Raw genomic sequence first — 18360 nt, 5'->3', positions numbered from 1 at the left:
ACTCTAGAGCTTCCAGGAAATCGTTGTATTTTTTTTTTTAGGATTTTATTTATTTATTTATTTATTTATTTGAGAGAGAGAGAGAGACAGAGAGAGAGCACGAGCAGGGAGGAGAGGAAGAAGCAGGTTACCTGCGAGCAGGGAGCCTGATGCAGGGCTCAATCCCAGGACCCTGAGATCATGACCTGAGCCGAAGGCAGATGCTTACCCGACTGAGCCACCCAGGCACCCCAGAAATCCTTGTATTTTTGAGGGTGGGGGGAAATACCTCTTCTTTGTTCCTTTTTCTTCTCTGGTCGAAGAGTAGGTATGTTGTCATCTTTCCTCCCTGCAGGGAACCTGAGAGGTGGGGTGGGTGTTTGGCACAGGGGGTGGTCAGTGCAGAAAAGATGGTCCTACCGTCTCGGTGTGGGTTTGTTGGCCCCTCGATGGGCTGTAGCTCCTGCAGCCTGCTTGGTGCACCTGTTTCCCAGACCCTGCCCCCAGCTCACCCCACGGAGCCCCTGCTTTGAGGCTGGGAGCAGCTTGTTATTCAGTGTCTGGGCCAGGAGCTGCCCCCACATGGCCTCATTTCTGTGGCAGGCACTCGTATACCCCCCATTTTACACATGAGGAGACTGAGGCACACATGGGGCCCTAGAGCTGGTAAAAGCCTGAGCCAGGAACCAAACCCTCACCTTTCAGACTTGGGGTTTAAGTGGAATACTTAGAAGCTCCCCCTTTCTCAGAAGCTCCCGCTGCTTCTAGTCTTGGGGTGAGGGGCAGAGTAGATTGGAAGGCAAGCTGGGAGGCCTGGGGTCCAGTTGGCCCCCTCCCCAGAACACCCAAGACAGTGCCAAGGCCTAATTTCCACCACTGGAAGAGGAGGGCGGCTCGTTTCCACAAGGTCGAAGAGCGGTTACATAAATTCATAAATGATGGATCCCTCCTGAATTATTGAGATTCCCTTGAGGGCTCACAGGGCCTGGTCCAGCAAGCTGAGCTTGGCCAGTGGGCAGGCCTCGAGGACCCTGGAAAGGTCCTTCCACCCCAAGGTCTTCTGCCAAGTCTCCTGTGTATGAGCCAGATCCTTCCGGTCCTTCCACAGGGAACACGAAGGCGGGCCACAGACCCTGGACCCAGTGACCCTTTGTCCTGGGTTTCAATGAAAATTTGTTGAACAAATGATTGTTTGAATGCCTTTGAGAGTGGGTCAGACAGAGGGAGGGACTGGATGTGCTGGGGACCCCCTCTGGGCCTCCTCCTCCTGCCCCAGCCCACACCCACTCTGCCCCTCACGGCTGGTCATAGATGCCAGGGCTGGAAGGGGTTGATACATTTTGCAGGTGAGTCTACAGTGCAGGCTGCTCACGAGGTTCCCAGCTCTGTGTGAGGCTCTAGGGATATGAGACTCGATATGACTTGGTACTGCCCTCAAGGCATTTGCAGGCTTGGACAGGAAAATGGGAGAGTATTTGAAGGCCAGAGGGGGACGGTGACCTGCTCAGGGTCACACAGCAGGAAAGTGGCAAAGCAGGCCTCCCTGAGTCCCAGAGCTGGGCCCTTGCTCCTTGTCTCTTTTCTCCCCATCACGACAGACACAAGGTCAGGAGACACAGTTAGGGCTCTGTTGCCCACCCGCCCCCTGCTGAGCGGCTCCTCCCTGTCCTCGAGGCCGGCTGGCCCCAGCACCTGCACCTGCGTGCCTGCCTGTGTTCCCAGCGTGCTCTCCATCCTGAGCACTGAGCTGAGGAGGCCGGAGCTTGTGGGAATGTGTGTGTTTTGAAATTAATGGGGACCATTAAATTGGCCAAGCATGAAAAGGGCTGGATCTGCAGCCCTTGGCTTGCTCTACCAGAATGATCTGCCAGCGCCTTGGCAAGAGGCTGCCCAGCCGGCTTCAGTCCTCTCCAGGAGGCTGTGGCTTGCCTGCCTGTTAAATGGATGGTACCCTGTGTCCCTAGGAGGTGAAGGGATCTGGAGGCAGCATGTGGAAGCCACGGACCCTCCTCAGGGACTAGGGCCCCTTCCTTTCCTCTCCACATCCAGCTCTGTGCAGCCAGAGCTGTTTGCAGGGTGCTGGTTTGAAGCTGTTCTCTCCAGACCTCCTGGGTGGGCTCATACCTACTTCCCAGCCCTGACCCTGGGGCCTCCTGGCTGAGGCTCGGCCCAGCCCGTGTGGGGTGGTCTCTAGGACATAACATGGCCTGAAAGAGAGTCCAAGTCTCAGCCCTGTCTCCCCTGCCCCCTACTTCCCAGACTGCCCCACCTGCTCCTGTGGTCCAGTGCAGGGCATTGGAGGGGGAGTTGCCGGCCTGGGTATGGGTCTTAGCTCCACAGGGTGCAAGCTCTGGGACCTTGGGCCCGTCACCTAACCCCTGAGCCTCAGTTTTCTTGTCTGTATCATGGGAAGAAGAGCACAGTCGGACCCACCTCCTGGCATTGTGAGTTGGAAAGGAGACAGCACAATGTCTGGGAAAACGTAAACCCCCTGGAAATACCTCCTGTGGCTGCTCGTCTGGTAGGGCCATTCTGACCCACAGGATGGGGCCTGCTGTGCACGTGGGGACAGGGGATGGCTGAGGGTACCTCCTTCTTGTCCTTCCTGTGGTAAACTGAGTCCTTCCAGGGCTGGGGTGGCTGAGGCAGGGGCCTTCCTGATTTGGGGTTTCCTGACCATGGGGTACAGGGCAGGTGGGCCAGGCCCCCACCTCCCCGTCTTGTGCAGGGCCATCAGTGGGGAAGGGTGTGTGTTTTCCATGGGGATGGCCCGTGCGGGGCCAGGCTTAGGGATGTTCTTCCCAGAGGAGGCTGGGGACCAAAGTGCTCTCCCTGTCGGAGCTGGGTGGCCGTGGCAAGCCTGAGTGGGCAGAGCTGAAGCCATGCCCAGGGCCCCTGCGGCCTTCCCTTCCTCTCCCTCCTCAGCGTCTTCAGGTGCTTCAGAAGCTCACCCTTGGGGCTCATTTCTTTATTTTGCAAGTTGCTTGTCTGTATGCGTCCTTAGGCCCTGCCGGTAGCTGCATACAGGTGGCCCTGTCCCGGGCTCCCTTTCCCTACTGTCTGGATCCATCGCCCGTTGAGAGGGTGCAGCTGCCCCTGGGGAGGACGGCCGGGCTGGGGCTGGAGGCTGTGGCCGTGGCCGCTCATGAAATGGACGGGGGTAAAATCCAGCTCCACAGACCGCTTCTCCCAGCCTCTGTTCCCACAGGTGTGCCCTGTGGGAGGAGAGGCAAGTGGATGAGGGCCTGGCATGCCCTAGGGGCTCGGGGTTGTTCCTAGCAGTGGGATACCTCACCTCACTAGACAGGGAGGGAGAGCCCCTGGGGCGGGCGGGCGCCCGCCGACCCCACGTCTTCATCTGTGGACAGGGCTCTGCGCACGGCCGTGCCCACCGATGGCAGGGGTGGCCCGAGGATGCCGGCTCGGTAGCTCCCTGGCGACCGGTCATGGCCGAGGTCCCCTGGGTGGAGGCAGGCTGCCCCCCGGGGGGGGAACCCCTGTTCCCCACACCACGCCCCACGCCCCCCCCCCCCCCCCTGCGCCAGGGAGGCAACACAGCTATTTCTGTCCTCGTGGGATGTCAGGAGACAGAAGCCAGTGAGGACTCGGGTCCAGGGGTGTGGAGCGGGGTCCCACAGGGGTCCGGGAGGGTGGCGGCTGGGGCTGGATGCGGCTGGCCTCCCTCTGCCGGGGCGCTCGGCTCGCATCGCCCGCTCGGCTTCATTAAAAGCCCATGCGCTGCACCCCGCTCCCAACAGCAACAAGTGGGCCTTGTACGGCGGTCCCCACCTTCATCCTCTCCATCGCCGCTTCCTCCCCCTCTTCGGACATTGTAATTGCCATAAAAATAGGAGCTTAGCTGCGGAGTAGCATGTGGGAAGAGAGAGGCCCGGCTGTCAGCCATTCTCCTGCCAGCAGGGCTTGCGTCTGTTTTATTATTGCCGCCTGGCTGTATTTCACGTACAGTTTAAACATCATCAAACACCACATCCCTTTTGAAAAGCAGGAGCTACCTTGCTGAGGATGTTGAGGAGAAACAGGAACATTAAAATCGACGAAGCAAATGGCCCAGAATTGACATTTGCGACGGGAGCTTTGCAGCTTTGACTGTCAAAGGAGCTAAATCCCGTCTGGCAGCTGGCGGGGAACTTTCCCGGTGAGGGTCACGGGAAGGTGGGGTGGGCTGTGGCTGAAGCCTTGGGGCTTGGCAGAGAGGGGACCCAGGCGCCGTAGGCAGGGTCAGGGGGTGATGGAATTCTGTGGGTCCCCTGACTGTCCTTCCCGCCTTCCGAGCCTTGACCTTGACTCAGCCTCTTCTTCCTGCTAACAGGGCAGGCAGGAAGCCCCCCCACCCCCACCCCGCCCCGCTAGGTGCACAGAGCAGAGTGCTGGGCTCTGGGGCTCAGGGGTGGGAATGGGGACATGCCAGGGGACAGACCGGACAGGGCCTCCATGGCCACTTAGGAGATCTTGTGACCTTGACCAGGTTACACCTCCCCTCCGAGTCTCAGTTTCCTCATCTGTAAGCCCCGGGAGAGTCACGTCCCCGCCGAAGGTGATGAAGAGGATAGAGCAGGATGCATGCAAATGTGACAAGTCGTTGGAACTCAATAAATAGTGGCTGTTATCACTGAGGAAGTGGGCGTTTGAGCTGGCATTGATTTTTTTAAAAATGTTTAACCCACCTATTTCCACTGAAAAATAGGTAAAATAAAACTAGGGAGCTGTCGAAACCGGGATAAACAGAAACCAGGGACACAGGAGGACACTGAGCCACGGGCTCTTGGCCACAGCTGGGAGCCTTTGGCCTGGGTGCCCTTAGCACGTGCTTTCACACCGCCGGCCTCCGGCCCCATGCCTGGCTGCGGGCCCCTGCTCAGCCCTACTACCTGCCGGTCTACCAAGAGACCACGATTCATGCCCACCCTTCTATTTTATGCTCTTGGGGGCTGCTTGGGGCAGTTTGGCTCCTGGCACCTACCCTGGCCCTGCCTGGATGACACCTCAAAACTAGGCTGAACAAGTCCATTGCTCCTGAATGTGAAATGTGACTTTGAGCTTCCTGGTAGCCAGAGCAAGACGGGGAATAAGATTTCAGGTTCTATAACTTCACGCTTGGAAATCCATTTATACTTTAGCTTAATGCCTCTGTCTACTCTCCCTTTTTCTCCCCCTCTGTCACCCTTACCAGTGGTTCTTTATTTCGCCCCCGGACACTGTGTACCTTGCTCCAGAGCCCAGCCCCCAGCCTCACTCTCCAAGTCTCTCTGGTATGGCTTTGCTTTTTGACTCGCGAGGCCCCCCTGCCCTCTTGTTTGTCACTGTCCATTCCCGTGTCAGCCGGCCTGGCCTTTAAGTCCCTCACCTTGCCCAGGCCCACTGGGTCTGCCTCTGCGATTTCTCTCAGATGAGCCAGTGACTAATAAGGGTTGCCCCCAGGGGGCCAGAAAAATCTTTCCCTCCTTAATATCAGAGTTTAAAAATGTGTCACCATTGATTTGAAGAAAAGACTTGTTCCCGCTGAGAAAAGCGGCCGGAGATTCGTCTCGCCTCCGGAATCACTGGGGCAGCTGCATAAATTCCAGAGCCACCAAGCGCTCTCCATGCAAATGCTGCCTCTCAGTCCCACAGCCAGCCCTAGAGCCCTCCGGTGCCCTGCAGAACCTCCGGGGCCCCTTTGCAGGGGGGTGTCCCTGGTTAGAAGATCCTCGCTTCTCTCCACATCCTGTGGTTAAGCCAGAGGCTTCCATGTCATGATGTGTTTTTGATCCTGCAGGAGGAAGAGGACAAGTGGCTTCTGAGAGGGGGCCCCCACAGGCCCAGGGGGGGTTCCCTCGCTTCCCCCTGTCTGTGGATCTGTGGGTCGTATAATGGATCTTCCTCGAAGGTGGCTCTTTAGTGCCTGAATGCCCTGTCTCCCGAACTTGCTTCATCCTTGCCTGGAAAGACCACTGGGGTCATTTGGTCCTTCCTGCTGCCTGCAGGTGGCCCCTCTCCTCTGCGTCTGCCCTTCTGTGCTTTGCCCTCATCCCTGACCCAGCCTCCTGCCCCCCCAGCATCAGACAATGGTCCCACCCTCATCGGCAACTCTCTGAGCCCGGGATGATCATCATAACGATGAGTCAGGGGAGGTGGCTTTGGTTTCCCCTCTTTTTAGGCTGAGCAGCTGCAGTACAGGGCTGTTGAGTGACTTGTCCCCAAGCTAGTCAGGAAGCTCCAACCAGAGCTCACTCTGCATCCTGGTACTTTCCACTATGTCACATCACCCTTGAATTAAAGAGTGAGTGAGTGAGTGAGTGAGTGAGTGAGTGAGTGAGTGAAAGGGAGTGGGCACGTGGTAGCCACTCAGAGTTCTAGGTGTCTCTTGGTTAGTGGGCATGTGGTTAGCCCAGGACGGAGGGTGTTTGGAGAGCTTGGTGGGGAGAGCTGAGCTTTCCAGCCCCCCGTAGGGATCCCACCCCCCCTTGTTATCCAGCGGTCACAGTGGCTGCCTTTATGGCGGTATTGTCTGCACTCCGGAAGGGCTCACCCAAGCATGGTGCAGAGCAGGGTCTGGGCTTGACCGCTCAGGCTGCGTACCAGGCCGCCCTCAGCAGGGGCATTCTTGCCCGTTCTGACTGTACAGTGGGGTGACCTTAGCCGGTTCCAGAGAGTGGTCCACAATCTGCAGTCTGGTCCTTCTGCCAGGTGCTTAGTGGAGAATGAGCAAGCAGGTGGTGCGGGGTGCCACTGAGTCCTCCCAGGCTCTTGGGGAGCTGGTGCAGCCATGGGCAGGGGGCATCAGAGAAGAGGTAAGCTGGCAGTTTGCAGCCTCCCTGGCTGCTGTGGGCCCCTCGGAACATGTGCTGAGTGGCCATTTACCACCTGGTTGGAGGAAGTGTGTGGGCTGGCCCTGTGTGCGCCAGCCCCAGCTGCAGAAGGGGCCCCACGGGGGCTCCTGGTGGCCATTACTCCAGGAGAGGAGGGGCTGGATTTTTCCTGGCTCCCTAAATTTTATTGCCTGTATAGGCTTTGGAAATCAGTTTTATGGGCTTTGTTGTTTGTCCGCTGAGACATGGAAGGCACTGGGGACAAAAGAAACCATGGGGTTGCAGGTCAGGTGGTGGAGGGCAAGGGGGCAGGGCTCACAGGTGTCCTCTCGGGCCTGAATCCCTCTTTAGAAACTGTCACAGCCGGGGAAGTGGTGCAGGGATGGTGTGAGCCAGAGGGGGCCCTGGAATTCTGGGGGGAGGCCCGGCCTGAGGCTTCGGGACCTGCCTCTTTGGTTGGATGGCCCCCACTGAACTGGCCTGGAATGGCGAAAGTCATCCCTCCCTCCTCCGGGCCGGGCTACACCTGCTGGCTCCCCTTGGTGCCATTAGGAGCACCCTGCCAATCACTGGCAAAGTAGGCTTCTCAGTGTAAGTAAAAAATAAGCCCTTTGGGTTTTGCCAGCTGAGATGCAGTCCTGGCAGGGACTCCCACCTGCAGAAGGTGCTTCGTCTTCTGACAAAGTTGGCCATTTGGGAGCTGGATGAGTGTACGGAGATTCAGCGGGAGCATCCAGGAACCCAGGCAAATCTTCCTCCCTTGCCTGGACCCAAGGACCCTGAGGGAGGCCCTGAGGGGTCTGCCCCAGGAGAAGGCTGCTTCTCTGCTTCTCTCTCAATATGTGAAGAGCTCCTACAAATCAATAAGAAAAATGGGCAAAAGATGGAGACCAGCAATTCCCGGGAGGAGAGAAACAAATGGCCAGGAAACAAGCGAAAAGATGCAGAGCTTCGCTAGTAATCAGGAAAAGGCTAATTGAAATGAGAGACATCATTCTTCAGTGCCGGAGAGGCAGGGGCTGGAAGTACTGAATCTTGAAGGTGTGGTGCAGTGGCGGCAGGAGCCCGGCCCCGTCTGGGGCTCACTCCCGGCGGCTTGCACCAAACCGGTGCGTAGTAGGAGCATGGGTATATACTTGCTTTAAGCCAGAAAACACATACAACTCTCTGCTCCCATTAAGTCTCAGCGGGGTCACCGCCACTGCCTTTGTGTCCCTGGCTCACCCTGCTCACAACCGGAGATGCTCCTGCAGACGGGAGTTGGCTTCCCCCCCTCCCCCCTACCCCCCAGCTCCCTCATCCCGGGTCTTTCTGGTTCCGGCCCCTCGTGGGGTGGTGCTGCTTCCTGCCGCTCAGCCGAGCCTCTGGTTCCAGTGCTCCCTGCAGCCTCTCGGGCCAGTGCCAGAGCCATCCTTAACAACACGGTGGGGGGTACTCATAGAGACTGGATGGAAATGGGGACCCCTGGAGTTGGGCAGCCTTGGCTGTTCTCATGGCTTCTTCCAGTGCCCTGGGATCCTCAGTTTGGGGAGGGTCTTGCCCTAGGAGTGACCTTGGCTCTCTGGGCGTCGTGGCTGGCTCACCCACATCCTCTGGCCCCAGAACCTCACCTGCCTTTTCTGGTCTCACCTCCTGCCTGCTCCATGATTTGGGGTCTCATGGCTGCGTGTGTTCCCACACCTGCTGGCCTCTGCACGGGCTCCTCCCCCCACCAGGAGCACCCTTTCTCCCACTTTCACTGGGCTGATGCTGGTCATGCTCCCAGTCCTGGCTCAGATGTCATCTCTTCCAGGACCTTCCCCTGTCTTGGGTTAGACCTCCCACCCGTGCGCACTCCGTAGACGGTGGTTCATTCAGCTTCATGCTCATTCGTTCATTCAGCAGGTGCTAGGTGCTGGGGCTGCAAGGGAAATGTGGCTGAGGTAGCTGGGTTACCCAGGGAACTGGGACACCTGTGGCGACCCGCCCCTGGTGCCGACCTGTCCAGAGAGTCAGGGGAGGGAGCCGTCAGGAGCACCCCAGCCTGGGGACTAGGGGTGGCTCAGCTTGGTATAGCGGGAGCAGGGAGGCCGGGGTAAGCTGGGGGTGGCCCAGGCCCCGTTTCTCAGCCTGCCCTGTGAGGGTGGCTCTTATCTATAGAGTGCAGCATAGCTGGACCAGAGCAGAGCTGCCTTTGATGCAGAGCTCAAGGGGGAGAGCACGAGTTGTACTTCAAACGGCTTTGGTCCTGGGAATCTGGGTCTCCGAGTCCTTGAAGCATCCTCCTACCCACCCACTCCTTGTGCACCTCCCTGGGCAAAGCCGGCCAGCAGGAGAACCCAGGCCCAGGAGAGACACCAACCTGGAGCTTGGCTCCCAGGATCCTTCCCTTCCTCTGGCTCTGGAGGCCCAGCCTCCTACCGGGCTTCTCTTTCTGGTCCCCAGACTGAGGTGGGCACAGCCCTCCTTCCTTTATTCAGAGAGTATGGGTGATGATAAAGACCCAGTCTCTGCCTCTAAAAGGTGCTCAGTGTATAGTGGGGGCAACAGGGTTACAACACAGGCTCTGAGCGCCTTGATGGGGAATCCAAAGTGCTATGGGCTGGTCAGGGAAGGCTTCCTGGAAGAGGCCTGCATGGGGAGGCCTACATCCCTGCTGCGATTTCTGGTGGGGGCTCTCTTGTGCCTTTTCCTCCAGGCTCACAGATGCCACCCACCCCCAACTCAGGCCTCCTCAAGGGGCCTTGTGGGCCAGGATTTGGGGCAGTGGGAGGAGCCTGGACAGACCTGGTTCCAGTTGTAACCTCTGCCACTGTGGCCTTGGGCAAACTCCTTAGATCTGGGCCTCAGTTTGCTCGCTTGAAAATGGGGATAAGCGAGGATGGGACACGGTGACGGATGTCTGGTCCCTGGCACTGTTGGGCTGTGCTGCCTTACCTCTCACAGATGGGCGACCCTTTAGGAAAGCCCCCCTAATTATGAAGTTCCAGATCTGGGCGGCCACTCGGGAAGGAAGCACATTCATTAGGAGACCCAGGCACACAGCCCGGCCGCGCCAAGCATCTTTCTGCGCCAGCTCCCGAGGACCATGGCCTCGCTGAGAACACACATCCTGTGTCTTCCTGGTGACAGCTTCCATCTGCCAGCCCCTGGGGAGTCGCCGACTGGGGAGGGGCTGCTCAGGGACCCGCCATCCCCGGCGACGGGCCCCCCAGCCCTTCACCCCAGGCTTGTAATCTCAGCTTTAAGGAGGATTCCAGTCCCTTTCTCCCACCTCACCACAACTAATCCATTTGCCAGGGCCCCGATCCAAGAGAAAGCTAATTAAAGAATTTCTGCTCTTGGCTCAGCCTGGACTTTGAAGATTCCCCTTGGTCTTCCTGGAGTATCTGAAAACAGGTGGAGAAGGGGGGTGTTAGAAAGGCCGTCGGATAAGCCCCTGGTAGCCTCTGTAATAGGCTTAATCCCCCCAAAGCCAGCAGGCATCAAACAGCCCTCCACCCAGCACTGCCAAGAAGGGGCTTGGGGAGGACTCAGGGCCCTTTGTGACCCTGTGAGCCCCAGACCACAGAGGGCTCCCCATCCTCACTTCCCGAGAACGCGAGGCCGTGCATTCCCCGGGTTTTGGGGGGCCAGGGAAGGGGCAAGGCAGGGCACCAACCCCTCACTGCATGTACTCCAGTGCAGTGAAGGGCACAGGTCAGTGACATGGAGCCGGCCCTACCTGCAGGCTGCTGCAGCCACTGGTCTGTAGCTCAGGAACACGCTGGAACGCGGGCTCCCTCCCTCCCTGCCCCTTCCCTCTGGTGCCCCGCATGGCGGTGTCTCTCCTCCCAAGAGCTTGTTTGCCTCTCAGGGAGTTTAATCAACCCACCACAAATATTTATTCAATACTTACCAGTAGAATGAGAGCTCCATAGGGCAGGGATCTTTGGGGTCCCGCTCACTGCAGTGTCCGCCATTTGGGCAGGGCCTGGCCCACAGTAGGTGCTCAATAAAGACTCGATCATGGGGTGGGATGTCAGGTCCTGATTCAGAGGTGGTCTCCGCTCTCACAGAGCTTATACTGTTGCACCTGCGGGGACTTTGGGGGGTCACTGGGCTCCCAAATGTGGGGTGTGGGATCTTAGAGCCTGTCTCCCTGTCACTCTGGACTTTGGCCAAGCCTGGTGTGACCCCGGGGAGAGTCGGGGCTGTCTGCTGCCACTTCGGCCGGCACCCTCACCCCTTCCCAGGCTCCGGCTCCCCCCATTTCCCTCTGCAGCGCTGGGGGGCGGGGAGCCTTTAGACCCGCAATTCCCTGTGTAGGGACCTCAGGGGGGCACTCGCCCACATCACGGAAATAAAAATGATAAAAACCTGCCACTGAATTCTGGGTGGCAGTAAATTACTTAACACCTGAAACAGGTTGAAATGTGGCCACTCTGGCTTTTAATAAGCCCATCTCTGATGCAGCCGCTTCCGTGAGGAGCCGGCTAGGTCTCTTCTTGAGGCATAATTTCATCGCGGCCCGGGCTTGGCAGCAGTGCAAATAAGATTTTACTTCCCCTGTAAATCTCTGAGGGGGAGCGCTGGGATTTCATTTGTGCTGTCAGTTAGTGGCTCGAGAGATCCTATTTACTTTGCCACGGGAGGAGAGGGTCCTTCAGAGGTGCCAGGTGGTGTGGTGGGCCAGTGGGGAGGCAGGTGCTGACAAGTGGGCCTGGGGCATGGCGGAGGGTGGGCGACACAGCCGGTGTCAGGGCCGGGCCGGGAGCACACCTGGTTTTGGGTGCCCAAAAGTAGATGAGCAAGCTCCGCCCAGACCTACTGAGGGAGTATTTCAGGGTTGGCTGGGTGTCCCCTGCTCCGTCTGGGACCTCCTAAGCAGGGTGCTGAGAACTGGCCACAGAACTTGGGTTTGGGGTTTGATTGCTTCTTCTCCCGGATGGTTGGTGAGGCCCCAGAGCTCTGAGAAGTGGGGGCACAGGAAGAGGGAAGCTTCTGGAGCCTGGTGGTGGCCAGGTAAAGGCAGGATCCAGGTACAGGTGTAGTGGCCACCCTTTCTCTGTTCCATGAGAACTGCGGAACTTTTAGTCCTGCATCTGACCAAACAGGTGGAGTTGGATGTAAGAAGCTGGGGCCCTGGGTCTTGGGGTATGTCTTACCCCATATTTGCCTGTAACACACTGAGGTGTGTGTGAGTCCTGAGATGTCTTTAGGGAGGAGAGGTCCAGAAGCTGCTTGGTTGGAGCAGGGCAAGGCAGGTGCTGAAGTGGGGGGTGGGAGGTCCCGTCTCCCAGGGTCCATTTGGAGACATGATAGGGAGACAGGGGCTCTTCAGGGTCAATGGGTCCCCTCCACCACCCAGAGCTCATACCCCCTCAAGAGACCGGCAGCCAGCTCTGCCTGCTGTCCTGTGAGGACGGGGCTCACTGCCTTTCAGACCACCTAATCCTCGTCAGAAAGGGTTAGTTATGTTTGGAAGGTCCTCTCCATTGACCTGAAATACAGATCCCTCCCCCACAGGTCCTGATGAGTCCCTCCTGTGACCCAACCCTGTGTGGGTTTCCAACCCCTGAGGGCACTCATTAAAGCCTGAGGTGCCCCCATCCCCTTGCCCTGTCCTCCTGAAGCCGAAAGCTTGGGTCAGCCTGACGTTGCCTCTAGCAGGTTTCAAAGAGCAGCTGCAGACTTTGGCTGTCTGGGGAGGGGGTTGTCTGGGGAATAGGCCCCACCCCCATTTGGATGCTTCTCCTCTGTGTTGCTGAGATACCTGAGCTTCCTTGCAAGAAATGCCAGGGAGCTCAGATGGGGGGCAGGGATGCTAAATAAACCCCAGGGGGTGTGCCAGGGACAGGGGCCCATAGTCCCTGGACAAGTGGAGGGGACCCCAGCATTCTGCGCCCTCCAAGGGGGCTCCAGCACACATTAACAGGGTCGATGCCGTCGTGATGGTAAAAGTAAGAGCAATGAGCTCTTATCATGTACATATTTTACAGAGGGGAACACAGAGGCATAGGGGTAAGTGGTGTAGCCTCAGAATCTAATCCACTTCTGGGGGATTCCAAGGCCCTGTCTGAGGAGCCCTCCCAAACAGCAATGGCATTAATCCAGTTGTTCCCAAATGCATGTGACTATGAACCCTCCCTGGGCAGAAACTTTATTAGCTCTAGGTGCTGAGGAACACAGTTTGGGAACCCTAACCTCCTGCCCTGGCTTGAAGCGAGCCCTGTGGATGCACTGGGTTTTGTCCCTGCCACTGCTGTGTACAGAGTCAGATGAGCTGGGGGCAGGCCCATCCATGCCTCATCCCCTGCCCCCCACTCCCCCGGCCCTCCTCGGGTGGGGAGGGGGAGGAAGAGGAAAAGTAAAACTTTCAGATGGCTGGGATGCCGGGGCTGCCAAGGGCTGCCCCTCTTGGGACTCAGCATTGATCAGTGGATCCGCTGGTTGATTGATTTACTGGTGTTTATTGACTCATTCCTTCACTTCACGTTTATGGATGCCTCCTGCATACCAGGCAAGTGTGCTCTGGGGACCTGAAGGGGTGGCTGGCGAGACCAGCCAGCGAGGGAGGCGCTAGAACTGGTCACCTGAACGGTGTGGACCTAGCGTGGGGCCGGAGGGGACAGCCTTTCCAGACACAGCGCCCGAGTGGAACCTTCCAGGGCCTTCATGGGCACCTGAGCCCAGAAATCAGCAAGGCACAGACCAGGAGCCCGAGTCAGGGCAGGCCTGCCTGGGGAATTACTGGTATGCGGCTGGAGGCTGGGCCTTACTGTGCTTATGGAGAAGGCAGAGTCTTTGCAGCGGGAGGTCCAGAATTGGACCCGTCTTCCTGCCCCCTGCCTCAGGCCTTCTCTCTTTCTCGCTCTCCTCATCCAGGGAAACACCCCCAGTGGAAACATGGCTCCCCAGAGAATGGGTCTCACGTCGGAAAGGGCTGGGTGGCTCTCCAGCACACCCACTGTGTGCTGGAGCCTAGGCAGGGGTCAGGAACACACTCGGCCCTTGCCCAAAGGCCACATCATGTGCTGCTCTTTGGAGTGGTCTCTCTTGGCTGGCTCCTACCAAGGTGGGAGGTGAGGACTAAGAGAGGGCGAGGAGGGACAGGGACACCTGTGTCACCCTGGCCGAGCCACCCGCCACCAAGGCATGTCGAGAAATCACTTTGCTTCCTTGGAATGTGAGGAAAAATTCATTAACCCGTATCCAGACACACAATCAGATCTAAGGCAGAAGAAATGAGTTCTTATTTTATGTTAAATTTAGCAGAAACTGCTATTGTTCTCATGGAAAATCAGCTTTCCCCCCTTTCTCTCCCGTTGGGATATGAGATCTCACGTAAGGTTGGAGAGTTGTGAATGTGGGGGTGCATCTCGGGGACAAGGGGCGTCTGGGTGGGTGGGGAGGAACCCAGGCCCGTGTTCGCCAGGTGGAGGAACAGCGCCCGTCCAGTTCCAGCCTTACCTAGGTGCCCACATGGCGGCCAGAGCTCATACGGGATAACCCACGGCTCCCATTAACACCCAGCCATTTTGGAGTCGGCCTTCAGTTGGCTGTCCACCTTCCCAGGGCCTATGGGATGGGGTCAGAGGTCCCTTTGTCCTGCTGCAGATTCATGATTCTGATCCTGATCGTGCCCCGGGGAACTTACCCCAGAGTCTCCATCCCGCCTGGCCACCACTCTGTGCTGGGGGGACCCCCAGAGCGGAGCTGAACCTTTGGGCGGGGGCCTGGGGAGGGGCTGCAGACGCCTGGCCCCTGGGATGCCGGACCCCAAGCCGAGTCAGCAGCCGAGATGACTGTAAAAGTTAAATCTTTCTATTTATTTCAAGAAAGGACAAGGAAAGTGGACTTGGACATTTTATATGAAAACAGACAAACAGAAAAAAAGGACCAAATAGTTAATCACATTCATCTCAACATTGAAGTTTCAAGGCACCTACAGGCAGGAGGCCAAAGGGCGGTTCGCATTGCACTTTGGTTTGTGTTGTTGTCGTGGTGGGTGTTTGTGTGTCTCGTTTTCCCGAAAACCCGTCTGGGGGCGGGGTTGGGAGTGAGGCAGGCGGGCCCGGGTCTTGGATGGCAGCAGTGCACGGAGTCCTGTCATTCAGACCCCCCGAGATCGCTTTACCCTTCGGAGAAAGAGGAGAAGAGACGAGGAGCGGGTGGCCGCGTGGCCTCCGGGGGCCGGTTCTGCAGGTGAGGAAAGCGGGGGCTCAGCAGCCGAAGCTCAGGCTGGTGGCAGGAAGGCAGAAGGGGCCTCGGTCACGCCCCCGCCCCCCTGGGCCCTCGTGTGGCCAGGAACCCTGCCTCCTGTCCCATCCTCCGGGGCGGCCACGGATCCCTCCCTGGCCTCCTCCTCCTCTGACCCCTGGGAATGGATCCCACAGAGTGAAGCGCCCGGGTGGCTCCAGAAATCTTCATAATGGCAAATGAGATACAAACAACCTTTTAATATCAGGAGAGGGAATTGCTGTCGATGGCTCTTAGAAAACATTCACTCTGCCATGCTGAGGCGTGGGGTTTCTTTTAGTTTACTTTTTTCCTCCATCTCCCTGTTCACACCTGCCTGGTGACATTCATAATTAGCACGCGTCCGCTCCCACCGGCCGCTCCACGCAACGGCGCCAGAACCCCGGCTCGCCTGTGTTCACGACCCTGCAGCCTCCCCCAGCCTTCAATGCCATCTCTCTCCCTCTCCGATGAAAAACCTCCAAGGCTGGGCTATTTGGCTTCCTCCCCACGGCTCTCAGCATCTCTTTATGAGCTGGAAGGCACCAGGGCCCTCCATCCAAAGAATCCCCCCATGCTGCAGCCTGGCGCCCGGCCCTGGACTCCAGGGTGGGTTTCTCAGCTGGGTTGGGTAAAAAAAAAACAAACCAAAAACCTAAGGCCAGTTTCAGGGTTGTGTGTCTTCCTCCTGGGTATCCAGAACCTTCCGAAAACTGGACCAGCCAGAGTTGGGGGGTAGGACATCTACAAACACGTGCCCTGCATGGGGCGGGGGAGAGGTGCCCTGGACGGCCCAGCTCCAGGGAGGTGAGCGCGGCAGCCCCGTGTCTGCTTCAGCTTTGATTGTCGGACTCCAGTTGCATTGGTTTCTCTGTCTCGAGGAGAAAGCCTGGTTAGTTCCTCCAGGCGGGTGGCTTGGGGGCGGGCAGGGTGTCCGGACGGGAGCATCAGACAAGGTGGGACACCCAGGTCTCTGCCCTCCTCGTCACCCACGTGAGGCTCCGCTCGGAGAAAGGAAACTGAGTCACCCAGGCTGGCTGTTAGAGCTCGCCCAGTGGCCAGATTCCCCCCTCAGGCTCACAGCTGGTGATCCGTGGGTCCAAGGGACAGCAGAGTGAGATGCTTCTGGGAGGAAAAGCCGCTGAGAGGGGCGCCTCCCTGCGCAGGCTGCCAGCAAGGCAGGTGCAGGATGGGAGGAGGGCCGTTGCCAACATGTCCGCCTGGGCCCTTTGCACTGAGTCCAAGGGGGCAGACAGCAAATGGGGAGGACAGGACGCAAAGGGAAGCTCTGAGAAGAGAGGACGGAGCACCCCTGTGTGCCAGGCTCTGTGCTGGGCCTCAGTGACCCGGCACAGAGGAGCATGGGGACCTGGCATCTCGCCAGCGCAGCCGCTCACCCTGATGGCCATAAAAGAGATTTAGGGGTGGTGACAGCCAGGACCTTTCTGCAAGGACTCCCCAGACTCCGGCTTTTGGGTTTTCAGGTGGGGGTGGGGGGTGGCGTGGGTAAGTGTGGGAAAGACAGGGGCCAGGGCACCCTGTGGTCACAAATGCCTGAGGGGCTCATTTTGCTAGGAAGTGGGGGCCTGGTCAGGCCTCCACAGGGTGCCACATGCCCTCAGCATGGCCACACTGCGCTCCCAGCACAAGCCAGGCATTTTAGTAACGGAGCAGGAGGGGGCGGTGACAGTGGTCTCAGAAAGCCCAGGGCCTGCCAGGCTCTCTGGCAGGGCAGGAGCCTCCCCAAGACTGAAGGTCGGCTCCCTGCACAGTGTCTTCAGGGGTAACATGGAGAAAGGGCTGGCTTGGCCCCCGCAGCATCGGGGGTTTGGGGCACACCTGCACCCCCACTTAGGGTGAGAAGCAGCAACAAGAGAATTTCCAAAACAAGAGGAAACAATATATTAAAAATGCAGAGGTGGGGGGAGTGAAGGGAGGCAGGGGCGGGGGAGGGGGGACTCAAGAGCCAAGGGAATCTTCTTGTGTTTTTAAAGAAGCAAGTGTGGATATTTCAGGCAACTACTTGGACCATTTCAAAAGAAATGGTAAATGCTTAAAAACACAGAGTGAAAAATGCCCCAGGCAGCCGTCAACCTGGCTGGGCAGGGTGGAGGAAGCCAGCAGCGCTGAGCGTGCTGCGTGGGGGAAGGGAGCCCGTGGTGGGACAGCGGAGGGCGCACAGTGGGGCAGGGGCCCCCCTGGCTTGCAGAACAGGACCAGGGGAGCAGCCTGGGACCAGCCGCAGTAGGTGGGTCACCCTCCACCCTCCACCCTCCAGGTCCAGACTCCAAGATGGAGTGAGCATGTCTGTACTTCCTCTCCCCGTGCCTCTTGGACACTGAGGATGGGAATTTTGCAGCATCTCTGGTAGCACAGGGCTGGGCGGCCCGGCTGCGGGGATGGCCCCGACCTGGTCATTTCGAGTAGCACAGTAAACATCTCTTGATATGTTCCTTATGGGGTCCTGGGGAATGATAAAGGAAGGATGGAAACCAGGGCCTTCTAGTCCAAGAACCAGGCCTTGGCTCAGGGAGGAAAATATCTGCCCATGTCCCCGTCAAGTGCTCGAGTGCTCCCAGTGACAGAGAGCTCACTGTCTCATTCCTCTGCTGGCTGAGTGTCTCTTCCCTGACCTTCAGTTTTCCCTTTCCCGTTGGCCCCGCTCCCCTTCCCTGGCCGCAGGGAATGAATTACAGACCTACCCTGGGACAGAAAGGAAGCAGAAAAGCGCACGGCTCTTGAGTCTTACTCTCTAAGTAACTAGACTAGCTACTTCAGCTCGCTTTTCACCCCTGAAGGCAGACAGAATCTGGAGGCAGGGGTGGAGTCTCTGCTGGGGGCTAGGACGGCTTCTGAATGACCTGTGTGGGCCATGCAGCCCACCCTGTCCCAGAGGCCCGAGCATAAGGCAGGCGACCGAGACAGAACTGCTTTCCCTGAGCAGTGCTTGAGCCCAGGCTCTGTCCAGCCCAGCCTGTTTCTGAGCGCTCTGGCCAGTGTGGTGTCAGCCCTCGCAGACCCCCAGCTCCTCCTGGGACTGTGCAGGGGCAGCCTGTGAGCCAGGCTGGAAAATCCCTGCTTTGCCCATTGCCACTGGGGGCAGGTTCATAAAATGCGAAAAATCCCCCTTTCCCTTCACCTCCAAGGAGTTTAATCTCTTCTAATCAATTTAGCAGACTCGCTTGGTTGTAAACGGTAATGATTTGCATTTTTGAGACTTTTTATCCCTCCTTAAGAAAAAAGATGCCTCCTCTGTCTGCCTTCTGGAAGGCCTGTGCAGGGCTGTGAATTGCTTGTTAGCACTCACCCTGGCGCCAATGCAGCGCCAGGCCTCCGCCCATCACCTGCACTGATCCGAGCGCAGGGAGGGGAC

At 58.2% G+C, this 18360-nt stretch overlaps 1 protein-coding gene across 1 annotated transcript in view; it reads left to right on the top strand.

The window, feature by feature from the left end:
• MACROD1 (mono-ADP ribosylhydrolase 1) overlaps window positions 1-18360 on the top strand; it is a 146971-nt gene that overhangs the window by 19325 nt on the left and 109286 nt on the right.

The sequence above is a fragment of the Zalophus californianus genome, chromosome 11, assembly GCF_009762305.2.
Source record: "Zalophus californianus isolate mZalCal1 chromosome 11, mZalCal1.pri.v2, whole genome shotgun sequence".
Lineage (NCBI taxonomy): Eukaryota > Metazoa > Chordata > Mammalia > Carnivora > Otariidae > Zalophus > Zalophus californianus.
Note: the sequence above shows the minus strand (reverse complement) of the source record. Positions and strands in the feature narration are given on the sequence as shown.